The following is a 17,326-nucleotide window of genomic DNA, read 5'->3' on the forward strand; positions in this document are numbered from 1 at the left end:
TTGTCATTTTTGATAGAGAGCCAATTATTGAAAAAAAAAAAGAAAAAAAAATTCTTTGGATTTAGTATCTGGGGGGTTTAAAAAGTGTACCTGTGAAGTTTCAGCTCTGTAGCATGTCCAGAACCATAAAAAAAAGATTGTTTGTATTTTGTCACTTATAGAACAGGTTAGTGGCTTCTCTCTTTTCACACGTTGCCGGTTTAGTAGCAAGCGTTTTTTTGGGCATTTTTTGGGGTCTTTTCAGGCAGGCAAGACATCTGAACTTTTGTATACGGGTATATATACACACATACTTATATGTATATATACACCTAGACATATATAGGTGTTATAGTAGCAGAAATGTAAAATACATATAAGTATGTGTGTATATATACCACTATACACAAGTTCAGATGTTTTGCCTGCCTCCAAAGAACCTAAAAAAATGCCAAAAAAATGCTAGCGCCAAAAAAAAAAAAAAAAAAACGCCCAGGTGTGTTGTTGCAGGCATTTTTTGGGGGTTTTTGGAGGCAGGCAAAACATCTGAACTTGTGTATAGTGGTATATATACACACATACTTATATGTATTTTACACTTAGACATATTTAGGTGTGATAGGAGCGTAACTATATTGGTGTTAATTATTTCATTAGCGCAAGCATATATTTCTGCTACTATCACACCTATATATGTCTAGGTGTATATATACATATAAGTATGTGTGTATATATACCACTATACACAAGTTCAGATGTTTTGCCTGCCTCCAAAAACCCCCAAAAAATGCCTGCAACAACACACCTGGGCATTTTTTTTTTTTTTTTGGCGCTAGCGTTTTTTTGGCATTTTTTTGGGTTCTTTGGAGACCCTAACTACACTAGATATCCCTTTCCTCACACTAATAAATGCTAAATGACACTTTGTAGCAGAAGTCCACGAACTGCTTCCACTCTCCCTGTATAACAATGCTAGGAATTTGGCGGGGGCTATCTTATATACTGGGGGGCATATTCACTAATGATTGGTCTATGGACCCCCTAGTCACTCCAATCACATTCCTAGCATTCTCCTGCCCCCTCAATTGGCTTTTGCTAATGGTTCTGGTCCAATCATGGGCTTTTAAAGCCCATTTCCTGTCCCATTGCATTTTGGTCGGTTCTGGTTGCCGAATTCCGAACTTTTTGGGCAAAAAGTTCTAAATTTGGCCAAACCACGAACAGCCAATGTTTGGGTCGAACCGATGGTCGACCCGAACCGTTCGATCATCCCTACATATATACCCCTACACAGAAGTTCAGATGTCTTGCCTGCCTCCAAAGACGTCCACAAAAAAGCTCAATAAACGCCTGAAACAAAAACGCCCAGGTGTGAAAGGAGTGGAGCCCCATCCCTGCTCTACTGCAATTCTAAGACAAACAATCTTTTTTTTCTGTTTCTGGACATGCTACAGAGCTGAAACTTCACAGGTACACTTTTTAGACCCTCCAGACACTAAATCCAAAGAAATCTCATTTTTTTTTTCCAATAATTTTTTCAATAATTGTCTCTCTATCAAAAACGACAATTTTTAAGAACTTTTTTGTGTGTGATTAATTGTCCCTGGGGCATGACCCAGAACCCTAGGCACTTTTTAGGGGCATTTATTGGGTTTTAGGGCTTCAAAATTGTGTTTTTTGATTACCAAAGTAAGATTAGTAGATAACTAATTGATTTCAATGGGGTTCTGGAATCCGGACCCGAACTTTCGGGAAGTTCGGGTGTTCTGGTCGAACCGAACTTTCAAAAATTTGATCATCCCTAATGATCTTATCAGATTGCTGCATTGGAGAAGTCCTCCATCGCGAACCTTTATTCCAAGTAAGTCTGCAATGTCTTTCGCACAAACCTTCACGTCATCTTTTCCATGACAACCACATGTTTATCACTTAACGCCAAAGGACTGAATCATCCCGCTAAACGCCGCTCCATGTGGCAGGAAGCCCTCACACATAAAGCGGACATTCTATGTGTTAAAGAAATACACTTTGAAGCCTCTAAAACTCCCACGTGCTCAAATCACGTTTTCCTCTCTTGCACAAGTAATAAAACAAAAGGAATCCTGATTGCTGTACAGGATACAGTTAGCTTTCAACTCCATAGTTCCACGATAGATGAAAATGGAAGATTCATCATACTGACATGTGACATCAATTCCAAGCCATATACTATTGTATCCATCTACGCCCCCAACGTTCACCAGATCTGATTTCTAAATGAGCTCTTCAAAAAACAACGTATCAAATAAGGCAACATCCTCGTTTGCGAGGATTTCAATGCTGTACCTGACCCACTCCTGGACGCTTCCAAAGGTCCTTCCAAGGGACGCCATGAAATCGCTAGTCTGATCCACAAAGAAGATTTCTTTGATGTCTGGAGATGTCACCATTCCAACGAGAGAGACTAGACCTTCTTTTCTCCCAGACACAACTCGTACTCTCGAATTGATCTGTTCCCAATTGACAAATGGCTGCTTCAGAAGATTTCACAGTCACAGATTTTTGATATCTCTTGGTCCGACCATGCACCCATCCTGATATCCATCTCTGATGGTCCAGAAGGTGGCAACCCCAACCTAGTGTGGCGATGCAATACAAAATTGTTACAAAATCCTGAATGTATCACAAAGTTATCTACTAATCTTACTGAATATTTTAGTTTCAATGCCCCCTCCTCTTATGATGTTTTTAATTTATGGAATGCCCATAAGGCATATATAAGGGGAATGTTGTTGCAACAGGGGGTCAGACTAAGGAGACGGCTTGAATCACTCTTAAGTGACATTCATGATCTAGATCAGTGTTTCTCAACTCCGGTCCTCGGGGCACACTAACAGGCCAGATTTTAGGTATTACCTTAGGGAGATGCAGACTAGAATACTGCAATCACTGAGCAGCAAATGATATCACCTGTGATGTATTCCAGTTTTCTTGCAAACCTGGCCTGTTAGTGTGCCCCGAGGACCGGAGTTGAGAAACACTGATCTAGATCAACAAAATAAATTGTCACCGTCTATGGCGCATGCACAAACTCTTCTGCAATTGAGGGAAGAACTTCTGTCCTCCATTCACGCAGATACGACAGTCCAAATTTCAACCGCGACTGGTGTTGTTGAGAAGCTCCTCTGTGTTCACGAATACAACCTTAAAATGGGAGGGGTGGACTTCAATGACCAGATAATGGCGCTGTACTTAATTGCCCGTAAGGCTAGACGCTGGTACAGGAAAGTATCTGTAAACTTATTCCAATTGGCTCTGCTGAATACTTATGTGCTGTACAAAGCGTCAGGAAGAAGTGGATCCTCCTAAAATTACAGGAAGAGATCATCACAGCTCTTCTGTATTCAGAAGGTGCTGTGGCCCAAATTCACAATCCAGATGCAGTGAGCCGACTGCATGAGAGGCATTTTGTGGATGTCCTCCCTGGTACCCATACCTAAAGAGCACCCCAAAGAAGATGTTGTGTCTGTAGAACATGCGGATATAGGTGTGACACTTTTGTCCCTCCTGTCCTGGCCAACCTGGTCTCTGCATCAGGGACTGTTTCCATCGCTACCACACACTAGTAGAGTATTGGTACAGGTAGGTCCTGGGTTACAAACAAGCTAGGGTCTGTAGGTTTGTTCTTAACCTCCCTGGCGGTATGATTATGTCAGGAATTACATACCAAAAGCGGTACAATTCTTTTCATGGAAATTTGGCGTTATGTATTATAGGCCTACAATTCTTAGTAATTACTGACTTAAACCTGACCAAACAAGACTCTAGTAGACATCCCAGATGTGATAAATTTGAAACACAAACACGTGAATTATAATCGAATCAATAATATTATTTTATTATTTAATATATACTATATATAATAAAATTATATTATTGATTAGATTATAATTCATGCATTATATACAGTGGGTACGGAAAGTATTCAGACCCCCTTAAATTTTTCACTCTTTGTTATATTGCAGCCATTTGCTAAAATCATTTAAGTTCATTCTTCTTCCTCATGAATGTACACATAGCACCCCATACTGACAGAAAAACACAGAATTATTGACATTGTTGCAGATTTATTAAAAAAGAAAAACTGAAATATCACATGGTCCTAAGCATTCAGACCCTTTGCTCAGTATTTAGTAGAAGCCCCCTTTTGATCTAATACAGCCAGGAGTCTTTTTGGGAAAGATGCAACAAGTCTTTCACACCTGGATTTGGGGATCCTCTGCCATTCCTCCTTGCAGATCCTCTCCAGTTCTGTCAGGTTGGATGGTAAACGTTGGTGGACAGCCATTTTTAGGTCTCTCCAGAGATGCTCAATTGGGTTTAAGTCAGGGCTCTGGCTGGGCCATTCAAGAACAGTCACGGAGTTGTTGTGAAGCCAATCCTTCGTTATTTTAGCTGTGCGCTTAGGGCCATTGTCTTGTTGGAAGGTAAACCTTCGGCCCAGTCTGAGGTCCAGTGCACTCTGGAGAAGGTTTTTGTCCAGGATATCCCTGTACTTGGCCGCATTCATCTTTCCCTTGATTGCAACCAGTCGTCCTGTCCCTGCAGCTGAAAAACACCCCCACAGCATGATGCTGCCACCGCCATGCTTCACTGTTGGGACTGTATTGGACAGGTGATGAGCAGTGCCTGGTTTTCTCCACACATACCGCTTAGAATTAAGGCCAAAAAGTTCTATTTTGGTCTCATCAGACCAGAGAATCTTATTTCTCACCATCTTAGAGTCCTTCAGGTGTTTTTTAGCAAACTCCATGCAGGCTTTCATGTGTCTTACACTGAGGAGAGGCTTCCGTCGGGCCACTCTGCCATAAAGCCCCAACTGGTGGAGGGCTGCAGTGATGGTTGACTTTCTACAACTTTCTCCCATCTCCTGACTGCATCTCTGGAGCTCAGCCACAGTGATCTTTGGGTTCTTCTTTACCTCTCTCACCAAGGCTCTTCTCCCCCGATAGCTCAGTTTGGCCAGACGGCCAGCTCTAGGAAGGGTTCTGGTCGTCCCAAACGTCTTCCATTTGAGGATTATGGAGGCCACTGTGCTCTTAGGAACCTTAAGTGCAGCAGAAATCTTTTTGTAACCTTGGCCAGATCTGTGCCTTGCCACAATTCTGTCTCTGAGCTCTTCAGGCAGTTCCTTTGACCTCATGATTCTCATTTGCTCTGACATGCATTGTGATCTGGAAGGTCTTATATAGACAGGTGTGTGGCTTTCCTAATGAAGTCCAATCATTATATTTAAACACAGCTGGACTCAAATGAAGGTGTAGAACCATCTCAAGGATGATCAGAAGAAATGGAAAGCACCTGAGTTAAATATATGAGTGTCACAGCAAAGGGTCTGAATACTTAGGACCATGTGATATTTCAGTTTTTCTTTTTTAATAAATCTGCAACAATGTCAACAATTCTGTGTTTTTCTGTCAGTATGGGGTGCTATGTGTACATTCATGAGGAAGAAGAATGAACTTAAATGATTTTAGCAAATGGCTGCAATATAACAAAGAGTGAAAAATTTAAGTGGGGTCTGAATACTTTCCGTACCCACTGTATTATAAATAGATATATGTGTGTGTGCATATATATATATATATATATGCATACATATATATATATATATATATATATATATATATATATATATATGCATATATATATATATACCGGTGTAGGGAGGGAAATTAAAAAAAAAAAAACGTTGCACAAAACACAAAACACATTTTATATTATATATATATATATATATATATATACGTATATATATATATATATATATGCATATATATATATATATGCATATATATATATGCATATATATATATATATATATATATATATATATATATATATATAATATAAAATGTGTTTTGTGTTTTGTGCAACGTTTTTTTTTTTTTAATTTCCCTCCCTAGTTCCGCTCCCATGCAGCATTGCTGCTGCAGGGAACGGAACTAGGAAGTGATCAGAGCGACGGAGACCGACGGAGGAGCGGCGGGACTCTCGGCTGGCGGTCACAGCTATGAGAGCAATGAGAGATCATCGCTGGATCGCCAGGATAAGGTAAGAGAACACCGCTGCGCTCTCTGCAATCCACCCCGAGCGTGACTCGGGGTTACCGCTCCTGATATGAAAAACCAACCCCGAGTCACGCTCGGGATTACCGCTAAGGAGGTTAAGTTGAATTTCTTTGTAAGTCGGAACAGGTACATTATTTAAGTGTAGCTCCAGCCAAAAAAATTATTTTTCAATTTTTAGGACAGCATAGGAAATGGTTAACACCCCTGTAACATTTGTTTTGCTGTCTGTTCCCCTGTTCAGAAGATTTCCCCTCCACTTTCTGTCGCTATGATTTTGAAAGTTTTGGATTGTTGTGGAAACAAGGATTTGGAATAAAACGTCACATTTTTCCCATGATAACTCTTCCAGGAGTAAATTTTCCTTCCTATGGGGAGATTTCCTCTCACTTCCTGTTGTCTCCCTCCATTTGTAAGTAGGAGTTGTTTGTAAGTCAGATGTTTGTAACCTGGGGACCGCCTGTATAGGGTACAGCACGGCACAGTCTAGGGCACACTTTCACACAGGGTTTTAAAAAGATGTTACATGGCTATCGCATCTTGAGAGACCTTAGCCTGGAACGTTTAAAGTTTTTTTACCGTTACAAAAAAAGTGTACAAAAAAGTTACAAAAAAAAATTAATAACAAAAAAAAAAAAAAGCCAAGAATAGTTGTCATTTTATTGAGTTAATTTTCTGTTCTTACTCTTTTACTGTAATTTATAATATACTGCTATACTGTAATGTTTAATTGTTACTGTTTTTCATTGTTAACCATAGTTTGCTTTGCAGATACCACCATTCTACTGTACACTATTACAATGTAATGTTTTATTGTTGCTCTGTTTTTCATTGTTAACCATAGTTTTCTTTGCAGACACCACAATTTTTCTTTTTTACTGCACTGTATACTGTTATATTGTATTGTTTTATTGTTACTATGTTTTATTGTTACTGTGTTTTATTGTTAACCATTGTTTGCTTTGCAGGTACGCCCATCAGCTGCAGCACTGATTTGTTTATTCTGACAGCAACAACGTTTGCTCTCAGCACATACGTAAATAAATGATTGCAGAGCTGTAGGAGGTGATTTCACCACAGCAGTTAAAAAAAAGAGCATATTAAGCGAAGCATAGGGGATAGGGTGGATCTCCCCTATGCTTTGCCATAGATTTTTTAACACTTTTCTTGGCAGAGATTTCTTCATCCACATTGATCGATGTGAATGGAGGAATCTGCTATGTTCTTTTTTTTTCGTTCAGCCCATGTGCTGAATGAAAAAAAAAGAACATTGCATGTATGCCCAACATTAGAAGTGGGTGGATGCTGGGAGGTCTAATGGTAGGCATACCACATACTTTCTGGCAGAGAATTCTTCATCCACATCAATTGATGTGAATGGAGGAATCTGTTAGGTTCTCTTTTTTCGTTCAGCCCACAGGCTGCATGAAAAAAAAAGAACCTTACAATATATGCCTAACAAGGACCAGCAACATACTGGTACATCTATGGACTTTGAGTGGTCATACCAAGATATTGCCTGCAGATTTAGGCATCATCTTGGTATAAATTGTTACAGCCAGCAGTCGGATTTCATGTAAAAGCAATCCTAGCTGAAAATTAGCTGCTAAACTGCTTTTACAAGCAGTGGGAGAAGACTCCCCCCCTTCCCGCCACCTTCCACAGTTTTCTCGGGTTCTCCTGTCCCACCGGGTAACCCGAGACTGCAGTCGATGATTCCGTCAGCTGACCATAGAGCTTATTGGGGACCTGAATGGCTCCAATCATCTCTATGGCCTAAATACCTGAAGCCATGAGCATTTCATGACTTTGGTTTCGCCAGATATAAACAGCACCATTGGGAAATTGGGAAAGCATCTTATCACACCAATCTTGGTGTGGTCAGATGCCTTAACCACTTTACCACCGGAGGATTTTCCTGCTTTACGTCCAGGCCACTTTTTGCAACTTGGCACTGTGCGACTTTACTGACAATTGCGCGGTCATGCAACGCTGTACCCAAACAAAATTTAAGTCCTTTTTTCCCACAAACAGAGCTTCCTTTTGGTGGTATTTGATCACCTCTGCCCTTTTCATTTTTTGCGGTATTCATAAAAAAGAGCGAAAATTTTGCGAAAGAATTTACATTTTCTACTTTGACAGTTAAAAAATATCCAATATATTCAATTTTTGTCATATATTTTGGCCAAAATGTATTTAGCTACATGTCTTTTACAAAAAAGTTCTCAATGAGCGTATTTTTAACCACTTTAAGACCGGAAAATTTTACCCCATTCCTGACCAGGCTATATTTTGCGATTCGGCACTACGTTAGTTTAATGGACAATTGCGGGGTCAGACGACGCTGTACCCAAATTCAATTTATGTCATTTTTTTCCCCACAAATAGAGCTTTCTTTTGGTGGTATTTGATCACCTGTGCGATTTTTAATTTTTGAAAAAAAGAGCGACAATTTTGGAAAAAAAAAAAAAAACAATATTTTTTTTATATTCTGATATATAATATTCCCCCAAAAAATCTAAAAATCTAAATTTTTGAACATTTCAGGCCAATTTGTTTTCTGCTACATATTTTTGGTAAAAAAAAACTTTGCGCAAAACTTATCGCGTTTACTAACTACGGGAAAGATTTGTCATTTTTATTGTTTATTTTTTTTTTTACTAGTAATGGCGGCGATCTGCAATTTTTTTTGTGGGATTGCGACAATGCGGCGGACAGATCAGACCCCTAACTGACATTTTTTACACTTTTGGGGGTACCAGTGACATTACTACAGTCATCAGTGCTATAAATATGCACTGTTACTGTAATAATAACACTGGCAGGGAAGGGGTTAACTTTATTGGTGATCAAGGGGTTAAATGTATGCCTGATGCTTGCTGACATGTGTGGGGGGAGGAGATTGTGTGACACAGACACAGATCGCAGGTTCAGCTATGCTGAATCCTGTTATCTGTCACTGTCTGTCACATAGGAGATCCGTCCGCTTTGTTTACACAAGTGGGCGGTTTTCCTCACTCGATCCCCGATGATCGGGGAAGAGCGGCGGTGATCACTGCCTCTCTTCCCCTAGCCCGACTCCCGCTGTGTCTGAATACAGGGGGCGGGATCCAGCGACGTAGGTCTACGTCGCTGGACAATATCGAGCCACTTTGCCGCAGTACCAGCTCAGTGAGCGGTCGGCAAGTGGTTAAGGGCAGTGGAGAGATCTAGAGTCTAATAGTCTAAAGAGTACCAGTCACTTCTTTTGCTATCATAAGGAATATTTAAATTCACTGTACAGTAATAACAATAAATACTATAAAAAAAAATGAAAGGGAAGGTGTCAAAATAAAAAAAAAAAGCAAAATAAATAATAAAAAGAAAAAAAAAACAAGCACCCCTGTCCCTCTGTGTTTTGGGCGCAAAGGCGAACACATGCATCGGTCTGGTGTCATATGTAAACAGCAATTGCAGCATGCATGTGATGTATCGCTGCGAACGTCAGATCAATGGCAGTAATTCTTGCAGTAGACCTCTGTAAATCTAAAGTGGTAACCTGTAAAGGCTTTTAACCACTTGCTGACCGCCGCCCGACTATATACGGCGGCGGTCATCCCCTCACAGGCAGAGTGACGTATCGGTACGTCACTAGCCTGGGAGGGTCTGGGGAGCGAGCGCGCGCCGCTGGCGGCACGCTCCCGCTCCCGCGTGGTCACGCACCCCCCCGCGCGTGTGACCAGCGGACCTGATGTCCGCCGGTCACTCTGCGATCGTCGGGGGAGAGGGAGAAAGGCAGGCAGCTTGTGTAAACAAGCTGCCTGTCAGTTCTCCCTGTGTAGAGACACTGATCATACGGATCTACTATGTAGAACTGTTGATCAGTGTAACTACACCTCAAGCCACAGCCAATCACAGTTAGAATCACGCCCCCAGGGACACACACAGCCCCTCCCTCTCAAATAAAGTTAACCCCTTCACTGCCAGTGTATTTTTACAGTAACAGTGCATATATATAGCACTGATTACTGTAGAAATGTCACTGGTAACCCCAAAAGTGTCAAAAATATCAGTCAAGGGTCCGATATGTCCGCCGCAATGTCGCAGTACCGCAAAAAATCGCAGATCGCCGCCATTACGCGTTAAAAAAAAAACAACAAAAATGACAAAAATCTTTCCCTTTGTTAGTAAACGCGATAACTTTTGCGCAAACCAATCAAAATACGCTTTTTGCGATTTTTTTTACCAAACATATGTAGCATAAAACAAATTGGCTGAAAATGTTAAAAAATTTTGATTTTTACTTTTTTTTTTTTGGGAATTTCATATAAAAAAATGTGAAAAATATTGTTATTTTTGCAAAATTGACGCTCTTTTTTGTTTATAGCGCGTGATCAAAAAATCGCACAGGTGATCAAATACCACCAAAAGAAAGCTCTGTTTGTGGGAAAAAAAGGACATCAAATTCGTTTAGGTACGACCGTGCAATTGTCCGTTAAAGTCACGCAGTGCTGAATCGCAAAATACCCCCTGGTCAGGAAGGGGGTAAAATCTTCCGGGGCTTAAGTGGTTAAAGGCCTTTAAAAATGTACGTAGTTTGTTGCCACTGCACAGGCATGCACAATTTTAAAGCATGTTATGTTTGGTATCTATCTATGTACTTGGCATAAGATCATCTTTTATATCTTACCAAACAATTGGGAAATATATAGTAAATTTGTGCATTAAATTTAAATAAAAAGTGTTTTCTTTTTCCAAAAAATTTCATTTGGAAAATCTCTGCACAAATATCGTGTGACAAAAAAAATTGCAACACCCACCATTTTGTTCTGTAGGGCCTCTGCTTTAAATCAATATATAATGTTCAGGGGTTCAAAGTAATTTTCTAATAAAAAAAGCAATTTTTTCATGTAAACAAAAAGTGTCAGAAAGACTTGGTTTTCAAGTGGTTAGAAGAGTGGGTGATGTGTGGCATAAGCTTCTACTATTAAGCATAAAATGCCAGGACAGTTCAAACACCCCCAAATGACACCCCAAGATATTTTCTGAGAGGCATGCTGAGTCTATGGAATATTTTATATTTTGGGAAAAATTACAATTTTCTTTTTTTTTTACACAAACTTGTCGCTAAATGATATAGTGCTCATGCATGCCATGGGTATATGTGGAATTACACCTCAAAATACATTATGCTGCTTCTCCTGAGTACAGGGATACCACATGTGTGAGACTTTTTGGCAGTCTAGCCGCGTACAGGACCCCAAAAACCAATCCCCGCCTTCAGGTTTTCTAAGGGCGGAAATTTTTGGTTTCACTCCTCACTACCTATCACAGTTTCGGAGGCCATGAAATGCCAAGATAGCACAACCCCCCCTCTCCCCAAAAGACCCCTTTTGGGAAATTAGACACCCCAAGCTATTTGCTAAGAGGCATGGTGAGTATTTTGCAGCTCTCATCTGTTTTGGAAAATGAAGAAAGACAAGGAAAATTTTTGTTTTCTTTTTTCAATTTTCAAAACTTTGTGACAAAAAGCGAGATCTGCAAAATACTCAACATGCCTCTCAGCAAATAGCTTGGGGTGTCTACTTTCCCGAAAAGGGTTATTTGGGGGGGGGGGGGGGGGTTGTGCTGTCTTGGCATTACATGGCCTCAGAATCTTTGATTGGTAGTAAGGAGTGAAATCAAAAATTTACGCCCTTAGAAAGCCTGAAGACGGTGATTGATTTTCGGGGTCCTGTACGCGGCTAGACTGCCAAAAAGTCTCACACATGTGGTATCTCCGTACTCAGGAGAAGCAGTAGAATGTATTTTGGGATGTCATTTCACACATACCCATGGAATGTTTGAGTAATATATCATTTAAATGACAAATTTGTGTAAAAACAATCAAAAACAAAATTTTTTTTGTAATTTTCACAAAACTTGTGGCAAAATATAAAATATTCCATGGACTCAACATGCCTCTCAGCGAATATCTTAGGGTGTCTTCTTTAAGAAAAGGGGTCATTTGGGGGGGTTGTGCTACCTTGGCATTTCATGGCGCCCGAAACTGTGATAGGTAGTGAGGAGTGAAATCAACAATTTACGCCCTTAGAAAGCCGGAAGGCAGTGATTTTTTTTTTGAGTCGTGTACGCGGATAGACTGCCAAAAAGTCTCACACATGGGATATCCCCATACTCAGGAGAAGCAGCAGAATGTATTTTAGGGTGTTATTTTGCATATACCCATGCATGAGCAATATATCATTGCTATGACAACTTTGTGTGTTTTTTGCGTAAATTCCAGTATATACACCATAGTTTGTAGACTATATAACTTTTGCACAAACCAATAAAAATATGCTTATTGAGATTTTTTTTTTATCAAAGACATGTAGCTAAATACATTTTGGCCTAAATGTATGATAAAAAATTGAGTTTATTGGATATTTTTTATAAGAAAAAGTTGAAAATGTAATTTTTTCTCAAAAGTTTTGTTTATATCGCAAAAAAATAAAAACCACAGAGGTGATCAAATACCACCAAATAAAAATCTCTGTTTGTGGGGAAAAAAGAACAAAAATCTTGTGTAGGTAATGCATTGCATTACTGCGCAATTACCTGATAAATTCACGCAGTGCCAAATTGCAAAAAATGGCCTGGTCATTAAGGGGGTAAAACCTTATGGTCCAAAAGTGGTTAAACAAATTATACAGATTTTGCAAAATTAATTCTTGTTGTTCTTCATAACAGCCTTCTATAGACATTTAAAATATAAAGAACACACCATTTTTTCATGTGTAGAAGACTTTAAACTTAAAACAAAAAAGATAAAGGATAATTGTAAAATGTGGAAAATTTGTCAGTGTTAAACAAACGATTGGTGTTAGGTGCTTAGGTCCCCGTTAATTAAATTTTTTTATATTAAAGAGATTTAAAAGCATCAAATAATGATGGTGAAACAAATCCATGGGATATTTTTAAAGCTCAGCACGACAGTAGCTTACTGAAGAAAGACTACCAAAAATGTGAACATGTATGTCGTGATAGATTAAATATAGGCATGAGGGAAAGTTCCCAGGTTTGGTTTGCTAGGGGGTTCATCATATCCTGCATGAGTCCCTCCCTATTGGATGGTGATTAGGGATCCAAAAGGATGGTCCTTCTCTTTCATGCCCCGAATCAAGAGCAAATAAAAGCCCTTTGCAACACATTTCTATAACAAAACATACATCACAAAAAAAACGAAACCCTGAAACACTAAACCCTAACTTTATTAATGTATTTATTTTTGTTAACCCAACTGAGCTAAAAATGTAAAATAAAAAAATATATATAAATGCTAAATAAAATAAAAAGGTACTACTAAAAAGGAATGTTGGGTCTCTGAACTGTGAACATGGGAACGGCACATTACATCCAATGAACAGAGCTGAGGAGCAAAAAACAAAACAAAAACGTCCTAATAACTAGAGTTGTAATGTAACAATACTAGAGAATGTTAGAGGAAGTTAGCAAACAGATGTAACCGAAGGTGCATTGAAGATCATTGGTAATATTATTTAAAGGGTGGATCCACTTTTGTGGGAAAAAAAAGCAAATATAATATAGCCTATACAATTGCTAAACAAGTCATATTGTATTTGAATGTTATTTCAATCTGCAGCTCTATAATTTTCCATAAAATGCAATATGGCAACCTGGTCGCTTCTAAATGGATTCAAACCCTTGCATCTTTCCTCATTAGCACCCTGCAAGTGCAGCGGCTGATTGATAATTACAAAATCAATCCCATTCAAATTCACTTTTAAAATAAACACAGAGAAATGCATGCAGTCACTTCCAGCGCTAGGAGGTCCTGCGTGATGTGGAACAACAAAGACAATGGTAACACCAAAGGCCCAAGCAGATGCTGCCCTTCTCAGACAGGGTGGTCGGATTGGTACTACAGAGACAAAATTAATATGGAAGGTTCAAGCACCTAGTGCATTACCATAAATGATTTATTCGATAATATGGACAATAAAAAATGGGTACTCACAAAAGCGGTAAAGGAACAAGCCATAAGATTAACACACTACGCTGAACAGTGGGGACACATGTTTCGCATTCACATCGTGGAGTAGGACAACTGACGCGTTTCTCATATTCATTTTGTCTCTATGAACACAGACAAACAACTATATCCTCAGAATAACAAAAGTTAGGAATCTGCAACAAAGTTTGTTAAAATCCCTGCAATGTACATAGATCACCAAGAGGGGAATGTTTTTTTCAACAAAAGTGAAGTTACTCTTTAAAACTATTTATATTCTTATAGTGCCACAAAGCCCCAATTAACAATTGTGCATCCCCATCCCCAATTACCAATCATTGTTCAAAAATAAATAAATAATTAAATAAAACTACAAGAATAAAAAATAACCTGTGTGCTGGAAATTATGTGTAATATCACTCACATCTATATGATAATAAAACACCCACTAAAATCCTACTAAACAAAGAAACATAGAAAATAAATAAACACATTATTAGTAAAATTCCAATGTGTTTCTTCAGCCCGAAAAGTCCTAGTTATGAAATCAAGTGAAAAAATCCAATATTGTGACTTCAACCTGTCACCATATGCTCTCACCTGGAGAAACTGACATATATAGAAAAAAAGGTCTATTTGTGCCTTACCCTTTAAGGGGTTAGTAACAGCTCTTGCACCTCCGGATTTGTCACAGTGCATATATAAATATACTGTATATACACTATATTATCCAAAAGTATTGGGACACCTGCCTTTACACGCACATGAACTTTAATGGCATCCCTAGGGTTAAATATTGAGTTAGCCCACAATTTGCAGCTATAACAGCTTTACCTCTTCTAGGAAGGCTGTCCACAAGGTTTAGGGGTGTGTCTATGGGAATGTTTGACCATTCTTCCAGACGTGCATTTGTGAGGTCAGGCACTGATGGTGGAGAGAAGTCTTGGCTCGCAGTCTGCACTCTAATTTATCCAAAAAGCAATATTCCCCATGCACACATTCATGGAAATTTCTATGATAATGCTGGGTGCTGTAATGACCACCAGCTGGAAGCTGCAAACATTCTGAGTGGAGAAATGTCATCAGCACACCAAGGATACCTCAGAAGGGTCCAAAGCTTTTTTACATGATCCCACGGTACACGTACGGCAAGTGTCACTTGCCTGACGAAGGGGCCCTGCGTGGCTCCGAAACTTTGCCATATGTGTACAGTGTGACCATGTAAATAAAGCTTTGGACCCTTCTGAGGAATCCTTGGTGTGCTGATGACATTTCTCCACTCTAATTCATCCCAAAGGTGTTCTATCTGGTTGAGATCGGATTCTGTGCAGACCAGTCCTCCACCCCAAACTCACTCATCCATGTCTTTATGGACCTTGCTTTGTGCACTGGTGCGCAGTCATGTTGGAACAGGAAGGGGCCAACCCCCTACTGTTCCCACAAAGTTGGGAGCATGAAATTGTCCAAAATGCCTTGGTATGCGGACGCCTTAAGAGTTCCCTTCACTGGAACTAAGGGGCCAAGCCCAACCCCTGAAAAACAACCCCACACCATAATCCCCCTCCACCAAATGATTTGGAACAATGCACAAAGCAAGGTCCATAAAGTCATGGATGAGCGAGTCAGGGGTGGAGAAACTTAATTGGCGTGCACAGAATCCTTACCTCAACCCGATAGAACACCTTTGGGATGAATTAGAGCGGAGACTGCGAGCCAGGCCTTCTCTCCAACATCAGTGACCTCACAAATGCCCTTCTGGAAGAATGGTCAAACATTCCTATAAAACACACTCCTAAACATTGTGGACAGTCTTCCCAGAGGAATTAAAGCTGTTATAGCAGCAAAGGGTGGGCTAGCTCAATACTGAACCCTACAGACTAAGACTGGGATGCCATTAAAGTTCTTGTGTGTGTAAAGACAGGTGACCCAATACTTTAATAATATAGTGTATATACGGTATCTCACATAAGTGAGTACACATCTCACATTTTTGTAAATATTTTATTATATCTTTTCATGTGACAACATTGAATAAATGTACTCACTTTTGTTGCCAGCAGTTTAGACATTAATGGCTGTGAGTTGAGTTATTTTGAGGGGACAGCAAATTTACACTTTTATACAAGCTGTACACTCACTACTTTACATTGTAGCAAAGTGTAATTTCTTCAGTGTTGTCACATGAAAAGATATAATAAAATATTCACAAAAATGTGAGGGGTGTACTCACTTTTGTGAGATACTGTGTGTGTATATATATATATATATATATATATATATACACATAAATACATAGACAGTGCTTGGCATAAAGAAGTTCACCACAACAGATTTGTAAGAAAACCTTTACTTACCTTTCAGAATCGACATTTTCTATAAGACACTATACTACAAAATACTCACACAAATGCGGGCCATTGATTGCAAGTGCAACCAAGATTTATTACTTTGCACACACAAAAAGTATTTTTCCTAACATATTCATTCAAAACCATGTTGCAAAAATGAATGCACCCCAATGGAAGTCTTGGGAGAAAAGCAAAAAACTTTAGACAACAAAATTCTAATTAACAAGAATTCAACTACAAGTCAAATTATTCATTAACCACTTGCCGACCGGTCACATTGACCCTACTGCGGGAAAGTGTCTCGATCTCGTCCAGCGACGTAGACCTACGTCGCTGTACTCCTCCCCTTGTGGGTGACACGCGCGCGCCGCTGGAGGCTCGCTCCCGCTGTTTTCAGTCACAGCGGGAGTCGGGCCAGGGGAGGAGAGTCGGTGATCACCGCCGCTCTTCCCCGATCGTCTGGGATCAAGTGTGGAAATCCGCCCGCTTGTGTCAACAAAGCGGGCGGATCTCCTAAGTGACAAACAGTGACAGATTGCAGGATTCAGCATAGCTGAACCTGCGATCTGTGCCTGTGTCACACAGTCCCCTCCCCCCACACACGTTAGTAAGCACCAGGCATACATTAACCCCTCCCTCTCCAATAAAGTTAACCCCTTCGCTGCCAGTGTCATTTTTACAGCAACAGTGCATATTTATAGCACTGATTACTGTAGTAATGTCACTGGTACCCCCAGAAGTGTCAAAAATGTCAGTCAAGGGTCCGATATGTCCGCCGCAATGTCGCAGTCTCGCAAAATAAATTGCAGATCGCCGCCAGATCGCCGCCATTACTAATTTAAGAAAAAAACAATAAAAATTAAATAAATTTCCCGTAGTTAGTACCTGCGATAACTTTT

Source organism: Pelophylax lessonae (genome assembly GCF_965119305.1).
Source record: "Pelophylax lessonae genome assembly, chromosome: 10".
Lineage (NCBI taxonomy): Eukaryota > Metazoa > Chordata > Amphibia > Anura > Ranidae > Pelophylax > Pelophylax lessonae.